The following is a 12,272-nucleotide window of genomic DNA, read 5'->3' on the forward strand; positions in this document are numbered from 1 at the left end:
TAGCTGCAAATACTTTTAAACTGAAGCCTAACACAATTCAAATGATACAACAGTTTGTTCAGTTTGATGGTTTGCAGGATGAAGATCCCAACGCTCACTTAGCAAACTTTTTGGAACTATGCGATACATTTAAAATTAATGGCGTTTCTGACAATGCCATTCATCTTTGGTTATTCCCTTTCTCATTGAGGAACAAAGCTAAACAGTGGTTGAACTCGTTACCATGAGGATCAATTACTACTTGGGAACAAATGACCGAAAATTTTTACTAAAATATTTTCCGCCGGCTAAAACGGCTAAATTACGTAATGATATCTATTCTTTTGTGCAGATGGATTTAGAATCATTCTACGATGCATGGGAGAGATACAAGGACCTTTTGAGAAGGAGCCCTCACCATGGGTTACCGCTTTGGCTTCAGGTTTAAACATTCCATAATGGCCTGAATCCTTCGACTCGGTAAATGGTTGATGCAGCTGCTGGCGGAACCATCAATAATAAAACACCTGAAGATGCTTATGAGTTCATAGAGGAGATGTCATTGAATAACTATTAGTGGCAAGTCATGAGGACAAAGCCAACAAAAATAGCCGGTGTTTATAACGTCGATTCGGTCACCATTGTCTCTAATTAGGTAGAACTCTTAAATAAGAAAATTAATGGTTTTTTTAGTTCTTCATAGGCTCACTTAGTAAAGAAAAGCGAAGCAAGTGGAGGTGGAACAAACCATTCGGAATACCAACCTTATGGCCACAACATGGATATCGAGCAATTAAATTACATGGGTAATAATCCTCGACCTCAAAATAATCCATATAGTAACACTTATAATGCAGGTTGAAGGAACCACCCAAATTTCTCATGGGGAGGCCAAGGAAATCAGCGCCCACCCCCAGGCTACCAATAACCACCCTATCAATAGGAAAAAAAATCGAACCTTGAAGAGATGCTTTCAAAGTTTATGTTGGTATCAGAAACTCATTTTCAGAACATCGAAACGACACTTAAAAATCAACAAGCGTTAATCCAAGGGCTCGAAACTCATATAGGCCAGCTTTCCAAACTAATCTCCAAACAACCACAAGGTAGCTTGCCAAGTAATACTGAACCCAACCCAAGGGAACATCTCAACGCAATTTATATTCAAGATGATAGAGGAGTTGTTGAGCTTGAACCAGAATTGAGGCAAGAAACTGTGGTAAGCAAAGGTCAAGGTGAGGTAGGTCATAATAAAAACAAATCAGTGAATGTTGAATATAAACCTTATGTGCCATACCCCAACGCGACAAAGAAAGACCGCTCAGATGAACAATTTGGTAAATTCCTTAAACTCTTAAAAAAATTACACATTAACTTACTGTTTATTGAAGCTCTATCGCAGATGCCAAACGCAATGAAATTTTTAAAGGAGCTTTTAGCAAATAAGTGGAAGTTGGATGAGGCGTCGCTTGTGGAGCTAAACACACTTTGCTCAGCTATTCTCCAAAATAAACTACCAAACAAACTAAACGATCTAGGGAGTTTTACAATTCCTTACTTAATTGGTAGTTTAGATGTTAATAATACATTAGCTAATTTAGGGGCTAGTATTAATGTTATACCCTACAAAATGTTCAAGCAACTAGGTCTTGGGAAACCCAAATAGACTAGGATGAGAATTCAATTAGCAGATAAAACTATAAGATTCCTTAGGGGTATTATTGAAGATGTGCTAGTTAAAATCGATAAATTTATATTTCCCGTGGACTTCATTGTTCTAGACATAGAAGAGGATAGTAACACTCCTTTAATTCTAGGAAGGCCCTTTTTAGCAACTGCTAAAACAATTATTGATGTTGGCATAGGTGATCTCACACTCCGTGTGGGAGACAAAACAATCACCCTTCAAGCTTGTAATTCTGGCAAGATATCGAAAATTAAAGGTGATCGTTTAACCTATTCTACTAAAACTGACAATATGGTACAACCTACTTTGCAGGAAATGAGACTGAAGGGAGTACATGAGCCATTCTCAAATAATAGTAGCGGACCTATTCATGAAGAACGAAGGCTAAAAATCGAGGAGCTAGATGAATGGCGGACTCATAAACCAAGAACACACGATTTCCAAATCAACTTAAGGTTGGCGATAAAGTCTTATTAGATGCCGCAGATCCTCACATTGTCACTGCCAAACCAGATGAAGAAATCCCTTTTACGGTACTTAGTATTTTTTCGTTCAGTACAGTTGAGGTAAGTCACCCCAAGTTCAACACTTTTAAGGCAAACAACACCCATTTAAAACCTTATTTAATGAGATTGATAGTAGGAATGAGGAGTATAAACTCCTCAAACCACCATGATCACTCAACAGAGAGGTAAGTCGAGCTTAGACTATAAATAAGCACTTCTTGGGAGGCAACCCGAGCATTAACTGTATTAACTTCTTTAAAATTTAATCTTCAACACCTAACTTACTAGCGGAGCTCTTAAATACAGGTTTTCCACAAAGACACGTGTAAGCATACGGGCGTGCTTAGGGCTGTGTGATAATAGGGCAAAGATTTCCGTAAAAACAGGCTACGATAAAATGCCACGGCTGTGCAGTATAGCCGTGGTCGAGCCTGCCAAAACAACACGGGCGTACGAGATGCCCGTGTGGAAGAACCATGGGCAAACCTGTTAAAACAGCACGGGTGTGAGACACGCCCGTGTCTAGCACCCGTGGTTTAACTTGTTAGATTGACACGGGCATGTATCTACATACATGGGCATGAGAGAAGCGAACAACAGTAGACACGACCGTGCGCACCCACGCCCAAGGAACACAAGCGTGTACTAAATGCAAACGCGCCCAAATTCAAAATTCGCGAATCATACGAGTTGAAATTGGGGAACACGGGTGTGTTACCTGGTCGTGTGCCCCAAAATATATAAAATCCCTACACTATTCATTGTCTTCCCCACCCAAAAACCCTAAGCCTAGCCGCTGCAAGTCCACACGACCTCCCCGCCACGCCCGTGCGCCGCATCCAACTCCATTTTTGCCGCTCATTCTCCCTTTTCTAGCATTTGTTTACTTTTTTCCCTTTAATTGTACTCATTTTTCATGTTAGTTATCATAATACTATGCATTTTCCATGATTATTTTCATCTTTCTATCACTCACATTTTATTCATAGCATAAGTTATTATCTTTTTCATGTTAAAATTCTTACTCTTTATATGATTTCTCTACTTTATTTGATTAGTTAGAAGTAAATATTCATGATTAGAACAATAGACATACTCATGCATTTAGTGATTACATTTTTCATCCGTTACACATGTTGCATTCCATGAAATTCGTTGCCATTTTTACGCCATACAATTGATTGCTTTAATTAACTTGTTAGTCTTAGTAGTTGCTGAAATTATGACTGTTATTTACAAATTGTCTTCATTTTACTTTGATCATTCCTCAAGATGAATTAATGGTTTTGATTGCAGGTATCATGTCGTCTTTATAAGGAAAAAAAATCGCTGTTCCCGCTTCCAAGAAACGGAAGGGAGCGTAATCTTCCGTGGGTCCAACCACAAAAATTCGTCATCCTCTCCTACAGTTCCCTCGTGGGCCCCAGGAAGAACTTATCCAAATACTTCGGGCCTGACCTTTAATTGCGGGCTACTGCATCGACTGGGCTACCGTAGAACAAGTTTAGTTGGCTGATGTGATTCGGGCCCTCCTAACCACCGACCCTTGGGAGTTATTCTTTGGGATCATCGAGCCACCATACCTCGAGCTCATGATGGAACTATGCTCAACATTCCATCTTCAGACCGTAATCACGAACTACAATGATCCAGGCACGGTCCAATTTTGCCTAGGCGGATTAATCTACCAGTTCAGCGTCCCAGAGTTCGGTACGGCGCTGGGCTTATATACGGAGGATTTCAAGGAGGAGAATAAACTACATGCTCTTACTCGCCATATACACTTCTCTCATTCGAAGTGCTGGCACACTTTGGCCCTTGGTGCGGCCTCCTACAATCCTAGCCGCTCTAAGGCATCAGTTTTCCCACCATCCCTGAGGTACCTACAACCATTTTGGCTCACACGATTATAGGAAGGCGAGAGAGCACTGGCGTCATCAACACTCACGACACCTACTTTTTATGGTGTATGTCGCACGGGCACGTCATCGACCTTGCGTATTTCATCACCTTCGCGATTCAGCACCAAACAGAGCGGCATAGGAAGGGGGTCATCTCCATCGACCCCTACGTGACTCGGTTGGCTCGACACTTTGGGCTCCTTGATACCGCGACCCAAGAATCATCCTTAACCCTCATTGGCCAGATGTCTCCACAAGGCATCTCGAGCATGCTTAGCATGACGATGATCGAAAAGTACCAAGGAACCTACCCTCCTCAATATCATCTCGCCCAATCTACCGAGGTGGAGGCCTACGAGGACATTCCTAATGATGTCCCTCCACAGTACAACCACCGTCTCGTCAAGCTCCTGCGACGGCTTCATATGCTAACATCTCTGAGCGCCTCACTCGGTTCGGGCAGCAGTGTTTTCAACGATTTGACAACATTGATGACACTCTACAACAGATTTGTCAGCACCTCCACATCTCATCGCTAGTCACACCTCGCTAACCATCCAGCGATGAAGATGTTTAAAAACATTTATTTATTATTTTATGTTTTTAATTTTTATTAAAACTACTTTTTATTTTTATTAGATTTTAGAATTTTATTTTTAATTATCAATTTCGGTTATTTCTTTATGAGTAATTATTCTTCCTAATATCCCCTAAAAAGTTCCTGATTTTATCACAGTTATATAGAGCTCTTAAGCTCATCATCGCATAGGAACTAAAAACTCCACCGGGAAAGGTTCTCCATAACTTCCATGTCCTGTTTGACCACGACCATAGCTACCACTAGATATAATATTCTTTTGCCACAAGACTTATGGACTAATGAACCTCTACCACTGCCGGAGTATCTTCCTCCATTCTCATACCAATTACTCTCCAAAGCTCCAGTTCGAGGAATTCATCATACAGGAAGTTTCACTTCTCTCCCTATCTTATTTTTATATTCTAATATCTATCTTTGTACATTGAGGGCAATGTACATCTTAAGTGTGGGGGGGTATTTATTTCATTATCAGAAAAATCCTTGAATGACTGCCTTGTTCTCTTAGAAAGCTCTCATATCGTATTTAGGATAAATTTTGATTGATTTATGATTTTGATTGATATAACTTGAATTAAAACATAGGGATCTATGCATTGATTGTTTAAACTTTAAGACATTAGAGAATCAAGCATGATAAGTTGATTTTTAAAAATTTAAAATCTTAAGTTGTTTCCCCAAAGTTAGGTATTACTTTGAGTTAGAATTCATAAGTTTTAAACATTAAGCCATAATTTTTGTGAGATTTTTGAGCTTTTTAAGCATCTATTAATTCTTTCATGCTCACTTTTATTATTTCTTTGAGTGCGTCAATATCGAACTATTATTCTAGAACTTGCTTGATTATGCATGTCAAGACCACACCATTTGATTTGATATGTCAAAATGATTAAGGCACTTAGGATTAACCCATTCATGCCATGAAAAACCTACCTCCATGATTAACCCCTAGTAAACCCCCTTGAGCCTAACAAGCCATTTCTTGTATTACCTTTAATATTAACCCTTAACCTATTATTGTTGAAATCCCCTAAATTAATCCCTATTTTTGTCGAGATTTGAGTTGAATAAATTGCTTACCTATGTCTTGTTCTTAATAGTTAGTCTATGTTATTTAACTTTTTCTTAAAAAAAAAGTGTATACATCTTAATAGTAGTAATCTTCTGAGCTAAAGAAGTTAAATTCCATTTTCTGAGAAAAGCTCTGTTGTATGCGAGTGATGATTAAATTTTTTTCTAGTTAAGTAATTTTTCAAATCAATCTCGATTCTAACCCTTTCTTTCAAATTATGACCACACCCCCTAACCAAGCCTCATTACAACCCTCTAAAGACCTTTTGATTGATGTATCATCTTAAATTATAGTGGTGGAGATTTGATTTTCATGCAAGCCTATGGTAATAACTTTCATATTGACTAATGAGTGCTTCATTTATTATCCTTAAATACCTTGAGTGATTTGAGTGAATCTTTAGTAAGGATGTAAAACTATGTGACATTTTGAATTCAAGGTAATTACCTAGACGAAGGGAGACACCTATGTTTTCAGAAGAAAATGGTAAACTTGGAGTGTTTGAAACTTTGATTTTCTTTGAGTTGAATTCTCAATATATGATTACTTGTGGCTTATTTTGAGATATTATCAATAGAAATTATAAATTGAGAAGAATTTATTTTGATTATAAGTTGAGAATTTTGCTTGAGGACAAGCAAATGCTTAAGTGTGGGGGTATTTGATAAACCGTAATTTATACATATTTTTACCCCATTTTTAATGCATTTTATGGATGATTTCTCCTTAGAAATGGTGAATTTGATGCTTCTAATGCTTTAATTTCTTGTTTTATACTTAGGAGAACATAGGAGAGCAAAAGGAATGAGAAACGGGCCAAAAATGAAGAAAATGGGCCAAAGTACGAAACCAACACGGCTCGGACTTCCTCACATGGGCATCCCACACGACAGTGTCAATTTGGCAGAATCGAAGCACGACTCATACAGGTAGAACACACGCTAGTGCCATTCTAACAACTAGAACACGACCTGAAATAATCGCACACGGGGGTGTACACGGGCATGTTCCTATCGAGCCCAAGTTGAGTCCAATTCGGAAAAGGCCACTTTTGAAGGCTCTTAGGCATTCTAAAGCCTATAAATACACCCTAGAGGAGGAAGAAAGAAGACACACAGAATAGGAAGTAAGGAATTACTCCAAGAAAGACGACTGATCCATCTCAGAAGCCGGATTCATCATCAAGACTGAAGATCTCTCCTCAATTTCCCCTTCAAGAGTTTTGGGTTTTTTTTATGTTTTGTATTCTTTATTATTCTGAGATGTTTTCTTATTTATTTATGAACTAAATCCCCTAAATACCTAAGGGGAATGAAACCTGAGACGAATCTTGTTATTATTTTTTTAATTGTATGATAAATATTTAACTTGTTCTTAATTATGTGTTCTTAATTCTTGTTTTGATCTCCCAGGATACTGATTCAAGATAAGCTCTTATTCAGAGGAGGAATAGACCCTGTCTAAGAGTACATTCGTCAGAATTAAGCAGGGTTGATTGCGCACCTAGACATAGGGTGACAAGATTTTGCCGGATTAGGGTGAAACCTAATAAGGGGATCCATAGAATTGAGACAACGCCGATGGTTAGAATTGCTAAAAGACTATGAGCCTGTAATTGACTACCATCCAGGGAAGGCTAATGTTGTTGCTGATGCTCTAAGCTGAAAATCACTATTTTCTTTACGTGCAATGATATGTCTGATGATGGTTCAATAATAGCTGAATTAAAAGAAAGACCATTATTTGTTCAACAAATTTTTGACGCTCAAAAAGTTGATGATTTGTTAGCAAAACGAGCACAATGTGATTCAGATGCTAATTCAAAGTTCAGAGTTGATGCTGATGGTTGTCTGAGATTCAAAAATCGAATATGTGTCATGAGAAATTTAGAGTTGATTCAGATGATTTTGAATGAAGATCACAGTAGTCGGTTATCTGTTCACCCGGGTAGTACAAAAATGTATAATGATCTAAAACAGCTTTACTGGTGGCATGGTATGAAACGAGACATTTCTAACTTTGTATTAGAATGTTTAGTCTATCAGCAAGTAAAAGCCAAGCATGTTAGCAAGTAAAAGCTAAGCATCAGGTACCTTCTGGAATGCTTCAGGTGATTATGATACCTGAGTGGAAATGGGACAGAGTCACGATAGATTTTGTATCTGGTTTGCCGTTGACACGGGGAAAAAAGGATGCAATCTGGGTTATTGTGGATAGATTGACTAAATCGGGTCACTTTGTTCCAGTTCATACAGATTATTCGCTTAACAAGCTTGCTGAGGTATATGTTTCTTAGATTCTAAGATTACACAGTGTGCCTATCTCTATTGTTCTGGATAAAGATCCGAGGTTTACATCGCAGTTTTGGAAAAAAACTACAAGATGCACTAGGTACAAAATTACATTTCAGCATTGCTTTCGATCCGCATACAGATAGTCAGTCCGAACGAATCATTCAAATACTTGAGGATATGTTGAGATGTTGCATTCTCGAGTTCGATGGTACGTGGGAACAATAACTACATCTGATTGAATTTGCGTACAATAATAGCTTTCCATCGAGTATCAAAATGGCACCTTATGAGGCTTTGTACTGTCATAAATGTCATACACCATTGTATTGGACTAAGCTCAATGAAAATAAGATACACGGGGTCCATTTGATTAGAAAGACTGAACAGTAAGTAAAAGTGATCCGTGAAAGTTTAAAAATAGCGTCAGATTGTCAGAAATCGTATGCGAACTTAAAACGAAAAGATATAAAGTTTCAGATTAGAAACAAAGTCTTTTTGAAAGTTTCACTGTGGAAAAAAATACTCAGATTCGGTCATAAAGGTAAATTGAGTCCAAGATTTATTGGGCCATATGAGATTATAGAGCGTATTGGGCTGGTTGCTTATAGACTGTTGTTGCCACCTGAGCTAGAAAAGATCCACCATGTATTCCATGTTTCGATGCTTCGTAGATATCGATCGGATCCCTCACATGTGATTACTCCGTCTAATATTGATATTAAGTTTGACATGACATATGAGGAAGAACTGATTCGTATTTCGGCTCGCGAGATTAAAAAATTATGAAATAAGAAAATCTCATTAGTTAAGGTACTATGGCATAAACATGGAGTTGAGGAAGCAACATGGAAGTTAGAGAATACAATGAAAGAGCATTATCCAAACCTATTCACTGGTAAGATTTTCGGGGACGAAAATCACTAAGGGGGAGAGCTGCAATAGCCCGATTTAGACCCTAGTCAAAACAGTGGTTACGGGACCATGAACCTGAGTCAGAAATTATTTTAAAATTATTTTCTATGTTTATTATGTGTGAATTTGTGTGTGTGAAATTTTTAGGAGTTAATTTTGTCGTTTAGGTGCCCGATTAAATAAAAGGACTTAATCACGTAAAATGAAAATTTGATGGTTAATTGTAAAAGGGCCAAAATGAATGTGTCTTCATAAAAAGAAGTGTTTATGATGCAATTATGCTATTGGTTTTATATTTGGATGGAAATGGGTATAATATAAGTGATAATATAATGTTTTAATTAAGATTATATATGTAAATTAAATGTTAAGTTATATAATATCATAAAACATAAAAAAAAATAAAGCCATGTTCATCTTTTATCTCTTGACCGAATAACAAAATAAGAAAGAAAAAAAAGAAAAGAAGCTAGGGTTCGGCCATAAACAAGCTTGATTAATATATGTGTTTAGCTCTGTTTTTGATTATTTCTACGTTTTTGAGATCGTTGCTTCGAGTAACAGTAAACCCATGCTTGAATTTTTTATTTTGGTGAATATTTTGAGTTATTCCAATGTTGAAAGCTTGTGATTTTTTTGTTTGGTGATGAAATATGAAAGATATGTTTTGGATTAATATGTTTTGTATTGGAGTTTTTGATGATTTTGAGTAATTAGAACTAAATTGCAAAAATAATAAATTGAGGGACTAAAATGTGAAATAAATGATATATATGGACTTGTATGGACACTAGGAACATTAGGCCTAACATGGGTGTAGTGAAATTTTGCATATTTTGTGTTTTGTGCAATAGGGACTAAATAGTAAAAAGTGTAAAATTTTAGGGTAAAATGGTAATTTTCCCATATATGTGTTTTTGGACTAAATGGAATGAAGATATGTTTGAATGAGTTCAATTTGAATATGTTTAGATCAAGAACCAAAGAAATCAGATTTAGATCGGGGGAAAACAAAAACTGTTGACTAGTCGTCCCGTTCCGTTTTACATCGTCTGAGGTAAGTTTATAAGGAAATAGACGTACTTAATTTTAATTAAATACAAATTATATATGCAGAAATGAAATATGTGATTTTATATATACAATAGACAAATATGAGTATGCTTGGCTACTATATTTTCGAATTCATTTCGACTGCATTACGACGTTCGAAAGTCCCGTATGAACCTTAGGAATAGTTAGGATACATATGTAATGACATAGGATTCCAATATGTGATGTTCGAGTAAGACCATGGCATCGATATGTGATTCCAATATATGTGTATGACTAAGACCCTGTCTGGGACAGTGGCACTGATATATGATTACATGTAAGATCATGTTTGGGACATTGGCATTGTACGATATATGTGTGATAATCTGAGTGTCTTATCCAATTCCGAATGGTTCATCGGGCAAAGATAAGTTGTGATCGAATGTGTAATATGAGATAAATGGCCAGGTATGAATTAGCTTATTGTCTACTCAAAATAAGGTAAAGAAATAGCTTGATATTTGTAACAAATTGTGTGTGATGCAAATGAAGAATATATATGAATTTGGTAAATGTATTCGGCCTTGTGAATATTATTGAAATGTATCTTAACCATGTGCATGTATGATCGTGTGTATTCGGTCACATAACTAGTATATGTATATAAAGTTCTATTTTGATACATGAGTTTATGTATTTGAGTGTATGTGAACTAGGTTTTATAATGACTGTTTGGCTTTGGAAGTAGAATAATAACATGTTAGATACTGTGTGGGCATTCGGCCAAGGTAGAAATTGTGTATGAAAATGTATTATTTATGAAATTTGTAAGTTGGAGACTAAACATGGAAACTTTAATATAATTCAGTTTAGCTTAAAATGAGTTGATTATATCATTGGTTTCTTTATTCACTTATGACTTACTAAGCTGTGATAGTTGTAACGCCACGAAATTGGGCCTAGAAGTATTAGACTTTGAGCATGGGAGCGGTTAGGCGACTGCTCATAAATATTTTAGTTAAGCAAGAAAGTGACACAAATTTCATTTTTGCTTTATTGGCTAAGTGATTTGGGTGTGTTTGAGAAGCCTGGGTTCAAGTCTGGGCTTTTGCAAAAAGTTTAGTTTTACCCCTTGAGTGAACCTTGGCTTTAGCTTGTAGGCATTGTTAATATTTGTAGCGTGTGGTCTAGTGGCAAGATGGCATGTTGCTTTCGCTGGGGGACTTGAGTTCGAGTCCTGGGTTTCACACTGGAGTAATTATTTTGTTGTTTGAGCGGTGTAGGTGGTGGAGTTGGACTGAGACTCTGTGGTTGAATTTGTCATGAGAGCTTGAATAGAGTTTCAATGGGATGTTAGAGTGATTTGTAGAGAGAATCATGGAGTGATATTAGGAGAAATCAAGGAATTTGGGTTGGGGAGAAGAGCTGTGCCTTATGCGTGCTTTGGGCACTCATACATTTGGCTATCAAGGGTTCCTTTCTGCGTTTTTGGTAGCCGTTTGTTGCTGGCGACCTTGGCTTTGGTTTTTCCTTGTGTTGGTATTTTTTTCTCTCTAAAGCCGAAATTAGCTTTTCATTTTAAGGTTTTTTTACTGTGAGGTTGTTTCGGTTTTGCACTCTTCTGTACTCTGTTTGGTCGAATCACTGTATTTTCCTTCTCTTCCAATACTGGCCAAATATATCCCTCAAACATTATCGAGATTGCTCCCCTTCTATTCTTCATTTTCTTCCTTTTCCCCCTCTTGTTATTTCCACTACATCTTGGCCTATTTTTCTAAGCTGCTCTCTCTCCCTCCTTACATTCTATTCTTTCTTTTTGTTTTCTTCAATAGTCGATTGTCCCCTTGCCTTTCACTACTTTCTTTGGTTTTCTCTGCTACTAGGTATTCTTGGTCGATTATTACTGAGCCCTATGGCGGGGGTTGATTAACTCAATTTCTACAGGAGTTCTTGACATAAGGTATGTGTTGTATCATCTTCTGTTAGTTCATCCTGTTTTCCCTCATTTTGTTTCTTAAAGCTGAATACCCCCTTTCTCTTTGTGCTTTGAAGATCGATTGTTGGTTTCTTCTGTGGATCATTGGGTTTCTAGGTTCTCACGATAAGTGGTGGAGTGCAAGTATTTTGGAGGCGATCAAAACTTTTTTTCTCACTATTCTATAAACGTAATGCGATACCTTGTTTTGGAGTTGATGTTCATGGATTAAAGCCACACCTATGGGTGGTCCTGTTTAATAAGATCTATGGTTTATGCAGTTATTCGGCGAAAAGCGTGTGATCGTTTTAGT

At 37.1% G+C, this 12,272-nt stretch overlaps 1 non-coding gene across 1 annotated transcript; it reads right to left on the reverse strand.

Annotated features, from left to right (window-relative positions):
* Window positions 1-298: 298 nt before the first annotated feature.
* LOC128284519 (small nucleolar RNA R71) lies at window positions 299-405 on the reverse strand. Its single transcript, XR_008274944.1, has one exon. It is a non-coding gene; the product is annotated as a small nucleolar RNA R71 (small nucleolar RNA).
* Window positions 406-12,272: the final 11,867 nt, after the last annotated feature.

The sequence above is a fragment of the Gossypium arboreum genome, chromosome 11 (assembly GCF_025698485.1).
Source record: "Gossypium arboreum isolate Shixiya-1 chromosome 11, ASM2569848v2, whole genome shotgun sequence".
Taxonomy (NCBI): Eukaryota; Viridiplantae; Streptophyta; class Magnoliopsida; order Malvales; family Malvaceae; genus Gossypium; species Gossypium arboreum.